This window comes from Pygocentrus nattereri, chromosome 8 (assembly GCF_015220715.1).
Source record: "Pygocentrus nattereri isolate fPygNat1 chromosome 8, fPygNat1.pri, whole genome shotgun sequence".
NCBI lineage: Eukaryota > Metazoa > Chordata > Actinopteri > Characiformes > Serrasalmidae > Pygocentrus > Pygocentrus nattereri.
In genome coordinates, this window is record NC_051218.1 from 2,579,687 (window position 1) to 2,592,339 (window position 12,653).

Below are 12,653 nucleotides of genomic sequence, written 5' to 3' on the forward strand. Positions count from 1 at the left end.
GTGGCCACATCACAGGCTGAGCTGGGATTTTACCCAGCAGCCCCTCTTACGTCCAAGCCTGGGCTTCAGCTCACTGTTCAAAGCAACATGCGGGGTCGTGGGGGGGTAAGGAGAGCACTTTGCAGTTGGTGTAATACATGAGCTGTGTGCTGTGGGGCTGCGGTGGCGTCTGCTACACTCTCAGCAGTGATGTAGGCCTTAGTGACAGACAATTTAACACCATACAAAACACACAGAGCCTCCATCAGCCCAACTCAGGCCCGCGCACTAGCCCATTCCACACTTCATTACCAAGCAAGCACAAATTACAGCCAAACAAAGCAAAGAACAGGCCATGAAATGATAATCAGCTCGATATTGTTCACCCAGGAAAGCAACAGTAATTGTTATCTGGAGCAATTGCTGATAACTTTGGGCTATTATTGACAAGAAAGTGTTATGAACGCTTTTGATGGAAAACTGGTCTAAATCTTTAGCTGCTCTGAAATCACTGGCTTGACCGAGACGGTCAAAACACATTTATTATATTCATATATATAATTATTATATATATATATATATATATATATATATATATATATATATATATATATATATATATATATATATAAATATATATATATATATATATATAAAATTATCTTCCATCAAAATGTAACGACATTCGCCCCGGAGCAAAAGAATAAACCAAAAGTATCACGTTTCCATGCATGAACGCCATGTGTTTTTCTGCATTAATATTGATCTTTACACTCCTTGTTTTAGTGCCAAATATTGGTGCTGCACTGCCTTGTTCACCCTGACTAATGAAGCTAACCGTCTGCAGCTAAGTTGATTGATTTCAGCATTTTCTTTCTGTAATGTTATTTATCAGCAATGGACATCATATTAAACTGATTGTAACAACATGTTGCTTAGGGAGCCTGTGAGGAGCCTGTTGGCTTGTTAGATTCTGAAAGAAAAACAGAAATTATAACAACAGATTTTTTTGTACAGTTTTTTTTTAAACTTTAAAATGCACTTAAGGTGCGATTTTAAAAGTGTTGTTCATATCGCTGTTGTGGAAGGAAAACCTTGTATCCCAAAATGGTAACTTTCCAGCAGAAGAAAAAAAAGATTTTTTACTTTTAATGTAAGTCAAAGGAACCAGACGTCTTTGCAAGTCATTTTGTTTCTTTTGGTCCATTATTCATGAAATTCACACTGAAAAATGACAAAAATGGAGATAGGAGGTTTTCTTCTGACAACACGGATATATGTAATATCCAGAAAAAAGGATACTGTTGATTACAGTAATATTACTTTTATAACTTATTATTATTAATAGCAATATAATGTTTTCAGACGGAATCAGGTGCTTGCAGATGAGGCTAGATGAGCAAACAATCAAGGCAAAGAGCAGAGTCAACAACGGAAGACAGGTCATACACGAGAACAGACAGAGACAAGCTGGGTACGCAGAGCAAACGGTGAACGTGACTAGAAGTCCAGAGAGGCTGAACAGTGATAGGTGGATCTTGGTGAGTCCGGATTCATGCGAGGGAGCGAGGGGGTCTGGGAAATGCAGTCCGAGGTGGCCGAGGGAGGCGTGACAAATATACAGTACAATATCCCTGCTGAAAAGCAAAATTAAGTCTTCCTGTTGGTTCCAGATGGTTTTAATGCGTTTTGGCTTTTTTAATGGGTCGATATCACAATGCAAAGGACCCTAATGGCTTAACAGGAGGTCAGTGGCTGATTCTAAATGCATTTGATGGTTTCCTAATGGTATCTAAAGGCCTTCTGCTGTGAACTAGTGGTCTTTTTTGGAAACCATTAAGCCAGTTCCCATTTGAATGTAAAACCAAAATCTTAATGGTTTGTAATGGTCCATTTCCAGCAAGGAATGCCAGGGATGTACTGTAAAACAAACGTTACACTATAAGTGCTGTGAATACTAATTACGGGAAGCGCCAGGCAGCCCTGCAGCCAATCACTGTAAATTTTTACAGTGTGATTTTCTTATCGATGTTACAGTTAAAAAAGCAGTGTGTGTGTGTGTGTGTGTGTGTGTGTGTGTGCGTGTGTGTGTGTGTGTGAGAGAGAATGGCCATGTATGTATGTGTGTGTACATGTGCGTGTTTGTCTGTATGGATGTGTGGCCGTGCCTGTGTGTGTGTGTGTGTGTTTGGAGGGGGCACCTGTGGCGCGGTGCTGAGAAGGTTCTGCCTGTGCTTCGTGTTTGCATGCTAAAGGCGTGGTGGGCGGCCCTGGCCGTCTCCAGGCCGCCCTGTGCAGGCTAATTAAGAGCTGGCCCTGTCAGCCGCCTGCAGCACACACAAACACTGCAGTGGCCTTGTGCTGGTCAGCATGAGCAGCCATGCCAAAGTCAAGCAGCGAGGATTCAGGCTAAAGCTGAAGTTACAGAGAGCTCACAGAAAGTCTGTACAGTTGGACCCTGTTAGTGTTCAGATCAGTCCAGAACCACACACACACACACACACACACACACACACACACACAAGAGTAACCCTTAGTTCCACAACTGCACTTCAGTGATCAATATAGGGCATCTTTTGCTTGAGTGGTCAACTCTGTGATGCACACATCCGTGCCATGAGATTAGCAGCTCCTCCTCTGCGGCTCTGTGTCCAGTTCAGAGTTTGTGTATGATATTGAGTTTCTGAGAGAGAGAGAGAGAGAGAGAGAGAGAGAGGGAGGGAGGGAGAGAGAGAGAGAGAGAGATAGAGAGGGAGGGAGGGAGGGAGGGAGGGAGGGAGAGAGAGACAGAGAGAGAGAGAGAGAGAGAGAGACAGAGAGAGAGAGAGAGAGAGAGAGAGAGAGGGAGGGAGGGAGGGAGAGAGAGGGAGAGAGAGAGAGAGACAGAGAGAGAGAGAGAGAGACAGAGAGAGAGAGAGAGAGTATAGAGAGACTGTATACAGTAAAAGTCTCATCAAATATAAACACTATAACTTTAGAATCAATGCAAATAAAACACAAATACAGTCAAACTTAATAAGAACATTACGTTTTTAATAAAATTGGCAGTGTTGAGGCTAAAATGTTGCAGTATTGTAATTTCTTCCTCCTGTAATGACATGTCACAATTTAACCTGTTAAAATCTTATCTTACTAAGTTAAAAGCTTATTTATAATAAGGCTTCCTATTAAGTACCTACAGGGACTTCAATGTAAACTAGTAAACAATGTAAACCTCTTAGATTCAAGAGTGTGTAATAAAACCCTGGGTCAAATTCCTGGAATCACATCCCAGTTAGAGGCTTAACAAGATGTGCGTTAGTTAGGCGAACACTTTCAATAGTCACAAGCAGAGTTGATCACTGTAATGCTCCACTCACTGGACTTCCTAAGAAAACAAAACATCCATTAAAAATTGTTTGCAAACCTACAAAATGCAGCAGCACAGATCCCAACAAAAACAAAACAGAGAGATCCCATCACTTCCGCTTTTAAAGAACTGCACTGGCTGCCTGTATCTTTTAGGATAGAGGTTCTGCTACTAGTTTTTAAGGCTGTAAGTGACCCTAAAGGACCTGCTTGCATCACAGAGTGTGGGTCTGTTTATGCTCCAGCGTGAGATCTTAGATCTGCAGATACTGACCTTTTGCAAATACCTTCTGTAAAAATAGAAAATGCATAGAGACTCTTTCTGTTATTCTGCTTCTAAACTGTGGCGCTCAAGTCACCTTTTATTAGATGGTCAAGCTAAGAAACATTTGAAAAGGCACCTCTTTAATTTAGCCTTTAATTAAAGTTCTATGCCTGTGATATTTACCTTTATCTTTTAATTTGATCTGTGTCAATGAGTGTGCTTACATGCTCTCAATAAACTGATCATGATCCCATTTCTGCAGTTATTCATATGGTCATGTAAACAGCGCATGCCGATCAGAGTAAGGTCTAGAAATCCGATTAAGAAATCTGATAACGAGGCTGGATTTGAGCTCTTAGTGCTGTAAACTCTTACTCTGATTTCTTTCAGACTTCTCAGTCTGAGCACGTGCAAAAACAGACTGGACAAGTGAGCAGCGTCGCAGTGAGATGCAGCAAAACTTGGATCGACAGTGAAACCGGCTACATGCTTGATGAAATATGGATTTAAATATTTTTCATCTAGATGATTTATTTCACGGCATATCCCAGCAGTCTTTGGGCGAAAGGCAGGATACACCCTGGACAGGTCGCCAGTCCATCGCAGGGCACATTACGTTTATGTCACGTCTTTTTCTGTGAGTTTATTGGCTGGTTGCAAAGCAGAAATCTGATTACTGTGTGACTCATACAGACCTGGAGTTTCAACTTTATCTGATCACTAAAGTGCATGTAAACACACTCACTGCTTTATGTTTTTTAAATTAATACTTATAGTTGCTTCTTTTACTCTTAAGCTTTATCATCTGTCTATAAAGCACTTTGAGCTGTCACCAGTATGAAAACTGTTATAATAACAATAATAATAATAATAATAATAATAATAATAATAACAACAACAACAACAACAACAACATGCACTGCATTAAAGCATATGCACATTTCCTCTATGTAGATTATCTGTGCCTGTCCTTTTCAATGTGGGAGGATGGACAGAAACACTTGTGGAAATTTTAGATCTGAAGCAGAAGTGGAACTTCTTCCATCTCTCAAAGATAAAAGTGCTGTTTATTTGAAGGGGGCAGTTTGGGGGGTCTGCCGGGGCTTACAGGGTTATTAGGTGTCCCATTTTCTCTGTATCTTTCAATAGTTTTAGGAACTCCAGAACTCCAAATATCTCTTGAAAACCAAATAGCTTGTATTTAATGGCCGTCTTGACTGAGTGGTCTCAGACTTGTGCACAGTACTGTTTGTGTGCTTGTGTCTGTCTATCTGTACCTCACACTGTGTGTGTGTGTGTGGGGTGTGTGTGTGTGTGTGTGTGTGTGTGTGTGTGTGTGCGCACACACATCTTAAACACCCCCCCCCCACCCCACTCCCCCTACTCCCAATGGAGTGTGTATGTGTATGTGTGTGTGTGTGTGTGTGTGTGTGTCTCAGTGCGACTGCGTCTAGTCAAGCAAGCGGCCGATGCTCACTGGCATTTCCCAAATGCCCCAGCTGGAGGTCTGAGTGACACACACACTCTCCCAGTGCGTCAGAGACAGAGAGACGAGCACCGTGTGTGTCTGTGTGTGTGGGAGGGGGCGGCTCTCAGGTTCAAGTCTGCCCGTCCCTCACACACCGCCGACGGTGCTGCTGATGCTATTAGCCGCAGCCGCGCCGCCGCGCCTCACACACATGCGCTTCCTGTCACAGCGGTGGGGCGCCATTACTAATGCACATAAGTGCAAGGTGCTTCATTTCCATCAACCGACAGCGTGATGCCTTTTATTTTAAGTAATGTTAGCGTCTCTCTTTAATGATATTTCTGTCACACTCGTCCCCCGAGGTAATGGATGAAGCATCCGAGATGGGGGGATCGAGAGAGAGAGAGAGAGAGGGAGGGAGGGAGGGAGAGAGAGAGAGAGAGAGAGATAATTGACTTTTTGAAATTATTTTCTGACTACAATCATGAATATGGACGAATATGAGGGAGAGGCTCTCATGAGATGGAGAACGGACAAATATGTATACTAAACACTGGGCCACTGTTTGTGGGTTCTTTTCTATGATGGTCCCAATAGCGTCCACAGCAAGTTACCTGGACTGAATGAAGGCCAGCGCACCTCGTTACAACTATGCACAACCGACGACCAGCTTATGTGCTCAATTCTGCTTAATCGGCTCGTTTTGACACTGATAAAATGTTCAAATGTTGTTTATTTGACATAAAAGGTGTTAATGGTCAGCTGGTAGGGCACCGTAATGCCAAAGCAGGCCCAGTCCACTTCAGTACCAGTGCATATACATGGGTGTGTAGCGGTTGGTGTTGCATAATGAGTAATACCAATGCCCCGGTGCCATCCTCTGAAACGGATGTGACTAAGACTCGAGCACAAGACAGAAAGCTATCTAACTCACTAATTTTGAACAGTAGTGACCAAAATAAACAAAATTATATACTCAAAGGCCTTGTCGGAAAGTCTGCCCGCTCAATGGTCATCGTGGCAGTAATTTCCAGTCATATAAGACCAATAATATCTTTTTGAAAGGGGGAAGCCAATCAAACCCAAACTAAAAGCCATACAAATTTTTCAGAAGCATGTTTGAGATCAAAATCTGACCCAAATCGTAGAAATAGCTGGTAGAATTTGGCTCAAATAATACACGAAAATGTCTTTTTTCAGTTTGGTCTGGCTGTCACGCAGCTGTCTGTCTGTCTCCTGGAACTTTTCCCGCTTCTGGCTTTACCAGCAAGCTGATTGGCTCATCTTATTGAAGGGCAGGACTTTGTATGTAAACAGATGCCAGGTTGAGCATGACGAGCTTTCCCATTCATTTTCCAACCACTGACCTGTCTCCTTCTTTAAAATATCTGTGTAAGCCAGGCAGCTGGAGTAGAACTTAACAAGCTGGAAAACTCGCCTACAGTAAACAGTAATAACATAATTAAACTATAGAGATAACAGATAAAATTAGAGACAGCGCTACAACGATCTGTAGCTAAGTGTGTATAACCGGCAGCAGTGCGCAGTTGCAGTTAGCCAACAAGCTAGCATTACTAACATTACCACAAACAGTAAAAGTGACTGACTGGGCAGGAGGTGACATCATTTCATGCAGGTTTTATAGGCAATGGGAAATGTTTAAAAGGTTAATTGCATAAGCGCTGCTGAACTGTTCACTGCTATTATATGATGTGAAATACAAACACAAACTGAAGGCATACGGATCAAATCTTCTGCACGCATGAATCGACCAAAACTCATGTCTATTATAAGGAATATGTTACTACCAAACCATTTGTACTGTATTTTTTACATAATTTGAAAATGCCAGTTTCCCTTTACATTGAGTGAATGAACCGATGATGAATGGACCAATAGAATAGGTCCCAATCGATTTGGAATAAAATCAATTTCTTCATATATACTCACATTTATGGGCCCATTTCATGAAGAAATTTAATTTTCCTCACTTTTTTGAGAAAAAAAAAGTTTGATGTGGTACGTCAACATTGTTGAAGTTTCAAAACGTCTCACTGCCTAATCCATGCAGTCTGTATATAGAAACCTGTGTATAGAAAAGCTGAAAACACTGCCTGGTTGAATTCAGCAATTTTGTCTCGTATATATTATATACATATATATATATATGTACCTTTTTCAGCTTAAACAGCAGTTTGGCTCTGCTGTTGAACGAGGCATGAGATGGGGTAACCAATCAGAACAGAGATCATTTACATATAAGGGAAAAGAGAAAAAGACTGGATGACAACAGTTTTTGGTACATAAATCAACACGAGCATCATAAGCGAACCCCAGGAAAAAAAAATTGCAATTAATAATGTTTTCGTCCTTCTCCTTTAAACATGTTGTTATGACTGTGATGCTGGACTGAATGAAGGGCAATGAAATTGATTACAAATGACAGTGGGCCGCTTTGTTTTGCTCAACTGATTCATTTGATGAATGTTCAAAGGTTGTTTAATTGATGTAGGAAAACAATGGAAACTAGTAGTCTGGCTTCATGGCTCCATATCTCTAATGCTGGCCTAATCCACTCCATGATGAACACAAACTGATGCAATATAGAGGATTTTTGCTTGTTTGTTTGTTTGTTTTTGCATGATGCTGCCCAAACACGCAACAACCAAGGCTCATATCCATCACGAGTAACCTGATGCTGCAAATCTACTGAATTTTCACAGCTTCCTTTTACATCTCATATAAATGATCCGAAATTCCGGGATGTCATCCCTTCACATTGAAGTTGAGAGTTTTTTTTTCCTTCTTTTACAGGAGTTTTGACACAACAGCGATGCTGCACTAAATGAAGGCCCATGAAACTCATCGCAACTGACAGAGATCTACTTTGTCTGCTGAAACGCTTTAATCCAACCGAAACAAATGTTGTCAAATGTTTAATTGATGTAGAAGAACATCAGACGCTGTAATGGTCAGTTTCCTTATCTCGGCGTTTCCGATGCCGGCCTCGTTCCTCCTGGAGTTACGACGGCCTAAAACCCAAACATTTCATTATGGCGTTCGCCAATTGATCGGACTGGGCTTGAAATGATGAACACTTATTATTTTTCGAATGCTCTGACTACCCAGGCATAAACGGCCATGGCAACGAAGCCTCATTTAAACACAATATTCATAAAGGCTATTAAATATAATAGAGCTGTCTAGTTAATGATTAGTGCTCATTAAACTGTCCTTCAAAAGATTTATTTTCAGCTCTTATTAGTTCATGATGGAATAATCACGGCTCACAGAACAGATGTTGGCTGTTTAATTATTTTACGTGGTTGCTGAAAGCTCCAATGAACAGTCTCGTCTCGTGGCCCGATGCCACGGCAGCAACTGTAGCCGGAGTAGTTGTTCGTGGCTGTCAGTTTGGAGGAGCGCTGCTGGAAACACGGGACAGCATGAATGGGCCTCGTCCACAAACAGGGCGATAACGTCCAAGCGATTGTCCTCAGACGTCTTTGCCTCAAAACAAAATAGCAAGGCCTACCTTGATTTCACAGTTTGCGTCCGGCTCGCAAACAAGATTAGTTAGTAATTCTCCTCGTGTTCCTTTCAGTCTCCCTCGTGTAGGAGCATTATGCTAAGCGCTAATGCGTTTTTTAATGTGTTTTTCATTAGCAGCGCTCCTAAAGCCCCGGCCCGCTGGTGGGCGTGGCGCTGCCCGTGTCAGCCTCGAGGAGGGAGGAAGGAAAAGTTTCTGCTGCCATTTTGTTTGGCGCCGCACTGTAATTAAGTTGCCAGCAGTGGCACATTAACGCCGCATTAGGCTGCGGAGGGCCGACTCGAGGCTGTAGGTAAACAACACGCGTCCGGCGCTGGCCGCGACTTGGGTCAGCTTTCTCTAACACAGTGACCTCCATTAAAGCTGGGCCTTTCTCCTCAGCACACGCAGTCTTTAAAAGTCACCCTGGTGCCCACCAACCTGGCACAGCACATCATTAATTATTCCTACTACTTATTAGGGACTTTGTGGTGCATTCGGCCCACAAAGCTGTCCTGTACTTCTAATGCCTCTGGTGTGAGCCAAATGGAAAACCCCCAGGACTGTTCCCAGATCAGAATTACTCATTTAAAGGAATCATTCAGCCAGTAATCAAATTTACGCAGTGCTCTTACCTTGCCCTTATCGAATGTAGTGGACCAGCCAAGACATCTTCCGTGTCTGAATCTTTCTTCTGTAGTTTTAGCACGGGAACTATAAGGCTAATGTAGCTAACAGGCAATGGAAGCTTATATCACACCAATCTGCATCATCCAAACTCATGCCAAGTTCTACAGTAATCTCAATTAGACTTGCTTACGCATCTTCTTGCAGCGTTTGACCTACTGTTATTTTCAAAAATGGACATGTTTCAGTCCTAAAAATCGGTGCTGTTGGATGAAGCTTTTCCTATGAATACTGATGAAGTCCATACTAGTCTAAGCTGGTTCAGTGGAAACGGGGAAAGTCCACCTCCGCCTTTAACCCATCCATGAAGTGAAACACCATATACACACTAGTGAATAGACACACACACACACACACTAGGGGGCAGTGAGCACACTTGCCCAGAACGCTGGGCAGCCCTATCCACAGCACCCGGGGAGCAATTGGGGATTAGGTGTCTTGCTCAAGGACACCTCAGTCATGGACTGTCAGCACTGGGATCGAACCAGCAACCGTCTGGTCACAGGGTCGGTTCCCTAACTTTCAGCCCACGACTGCCCCTTCAGAACTGCCTTAATTCTTCATGGCAGACTTTCAACAAGGTGTTGGAAACGTTCCTCAGAGATTCTGGTTGGTTATTTGAGTTCCTGCTGTCTTTCTATCATCTGGAACCAGTCTGCCCATTCTCCTCTGACCTCTCACATCAACAAGGCGTTTTCGTCCACACAACTGACCGCTCGCTGGATATTTCCTCTTTTTCTGACCGTTCTCTGTAAACCCTAGAGATGGTTGAGCGTGAAAATCCCAGCAGTTTCTGAAATACTCAGACCAGCCCGTCTGGCACCAACAACCACGCCACGTTCAAAGCCCCTTAAATCCCCTTTCTTCCCCGTTCTGATGCTCGGTCTGCACTTCAGCAAGTCGTCTTGACCACCTCTACAGGCCTGAATGCAGTGAGTTGTGGCCGTGTGATTGGCTGATTAGCTGTTTGCATCCTTCCTTATAAAACAAACATAAATACATGACCGTATGCTGCCAAATAGCATGAACATGCTGCATGACCAGGGAAGCATTGACAAGCTGGTCTGTTGCTGGTTTTACTGGTTGTCCAGCATGTTCATGCTAATTGGTCAGCATGTGGTCATCCAAAAAACATTTTTATGAAATAATTTGGCTAAAAATCAAATGTGCTCCCTGTTTCCCCAAAAAGTAGCAGGTGAAATGTTTAGAGTCATCAGCCACACATCAAGCTGAATGAGTTTGCATCATTATTTTAAGCACTGGATATACGAGGCTAATGGGGGTTTATATACCCTTCGAATTGTGCAAACATGCCTAAATCATCACTAAACCATGATGGGTTCTGGTATTGTTATGTATATAAAGGGTGAACTGTACAAGCTGAATTCAGGTTTAAAGAGTGTAGTTAGTATTGTTTACAGTGATTTCTGTACATTTTTATGAATAACATGCATCACAGAGTGTCAGAAACCAGACAAGCACGTCTCCATCACCACTGCTCACAACAAACCTCTTCTCTGAAGTATAGACTGTGCAGAATGGGCTGTGATGGAGGCCCATCCTCCAGGAGATCACCAGCCTGCTTGTTGTCACAGAAATTGTTGTTAAATGTAATTCATTCAGCTCCACTTACTGTATAGCTGCACTCTGTAGTTCTACAGTTACAGACTGTAGTCCATCTGTTTCTCTGATACTCTGTTACCCTGTTCTTCAGTGGTCAGGACCCCCATGGACCCTCACAGAGCAGGTACTGTTTGGGTGGTGGGTCATTCTCAGCAGTGCAGTAACACTCACATGGTGGTGGTGTGTTAGTGTGTGTTGCGCTGGACTGAGTGGATCAGACACAGCAGTGCTGCTGGAGTTTTTGAACACCTCAGTGTCCCTGCTGGACTGAGAATAGTCCACCAACCAAAAATATCCAGCCAACAGTGTCCTGTGGGAGGCATCCTATGGCCACTGATGAAGGACTAGAGGATGACCAACATAAACTGTGCAGCAGCAGATGAGCTGTCGTTTCTGACTTTACATCTACAGGGGGGACCGACAAGGTAGCTAAGGTGTCTAATAGAGTGGACAGTGAGTGGACACAGTGTAAAAGTGGGCTAACAGAGTATCAGAGAAACAGATGGACTACAGTCTGTAACTGTAGAACTACAAAGTGCAGCTATACAGTAAGAGGAGCTGATCAAATGGACTGTGAGCGTAGAAACGAGGAGGTGGTCAGAATGTTAGGCCTGATCTGAGTATATTAAAACTATTAACTGTTTTGGGTGAAGTTGTAGCACCTCTCCAGGTACAACTGGTACAGCTGATAGAGAGAATTGGAAAGAGACAATAAAGAAATATACCTCTCCCTCTCCTACTCTCTCTCTCTCTCTCTCTCTCTCTCTCTCTTCACACCAGGCTGGTCTCGGCTGTCCCCTGCTGCTGTCCACACGCTGGATAACTTGTGTCAGGAACAATCTGGTGAAGATTTGTCCGTGTGCGCGGTAACCAGCCGAGCGGCAGGTCCGCTGCCTCTCTGACCCCAGGTGATCGGCCCCGCCGACCTGTCACATGATGTTTGGACAGAGACGATCGCTACCTGAGTGTGTGTGTGTGTGTGGCAGAGAGAGATAGAGGATTAGAAAGCAAGCGAGAGAGAGAGAGAGAGAGAGAGAGAGAGCCCTGTAGGTTGTTTGTACAGTAATTAGACAGTGGTGAGTAGGTGGCAGCAGTAATGTGAACAGACAAGAATTCTCACACACACACACACACACACACACACACACACACACACACACACACACACACACACACACACACACACACAAAGTGCAGTGGAGCTAAAGTGTGAGAAATAGAGAAAGATAGACTGCAGATCAGAGAATATCCAGCGTAAAGTGATAGTGAAGATTATTATAAAGATATAAAGTCAATTTTGTTGAAGAACCAGCAAAAGACAGAGACCCCTCATTTATTTAACTTTCCGTCAAAACAGCCACTGAGCACAAGTTTTTTAAGGAACACACACACACACACACACACACACACACACACACACACACACACACACACACACACACACACACATTAAAAAAAAAAATAGTTCAGGAGTTTCTAAAATTGGAGTTCAAAACATGATTAAAAGCTACAGAGAAAATGTGGCTCCTAACAACCACCTGGAAGACCTGATAGGCACCAAAACTGAGATCTGATAAACCGCACTTAAAGCTTTGATCTCTGAGAGAGAGGAGAAGATCAAGCTGCTTCAGATCTGAAAACATCCACCGGTGTTTCTGTCCATCCTTCCACTGTGAGAAGACCACTCAGCGCTGTGGGTCTGAAAGGACGTGTAGCTGATCAAGAAGAACCTCACTGAGAAAAGGAGATACTGC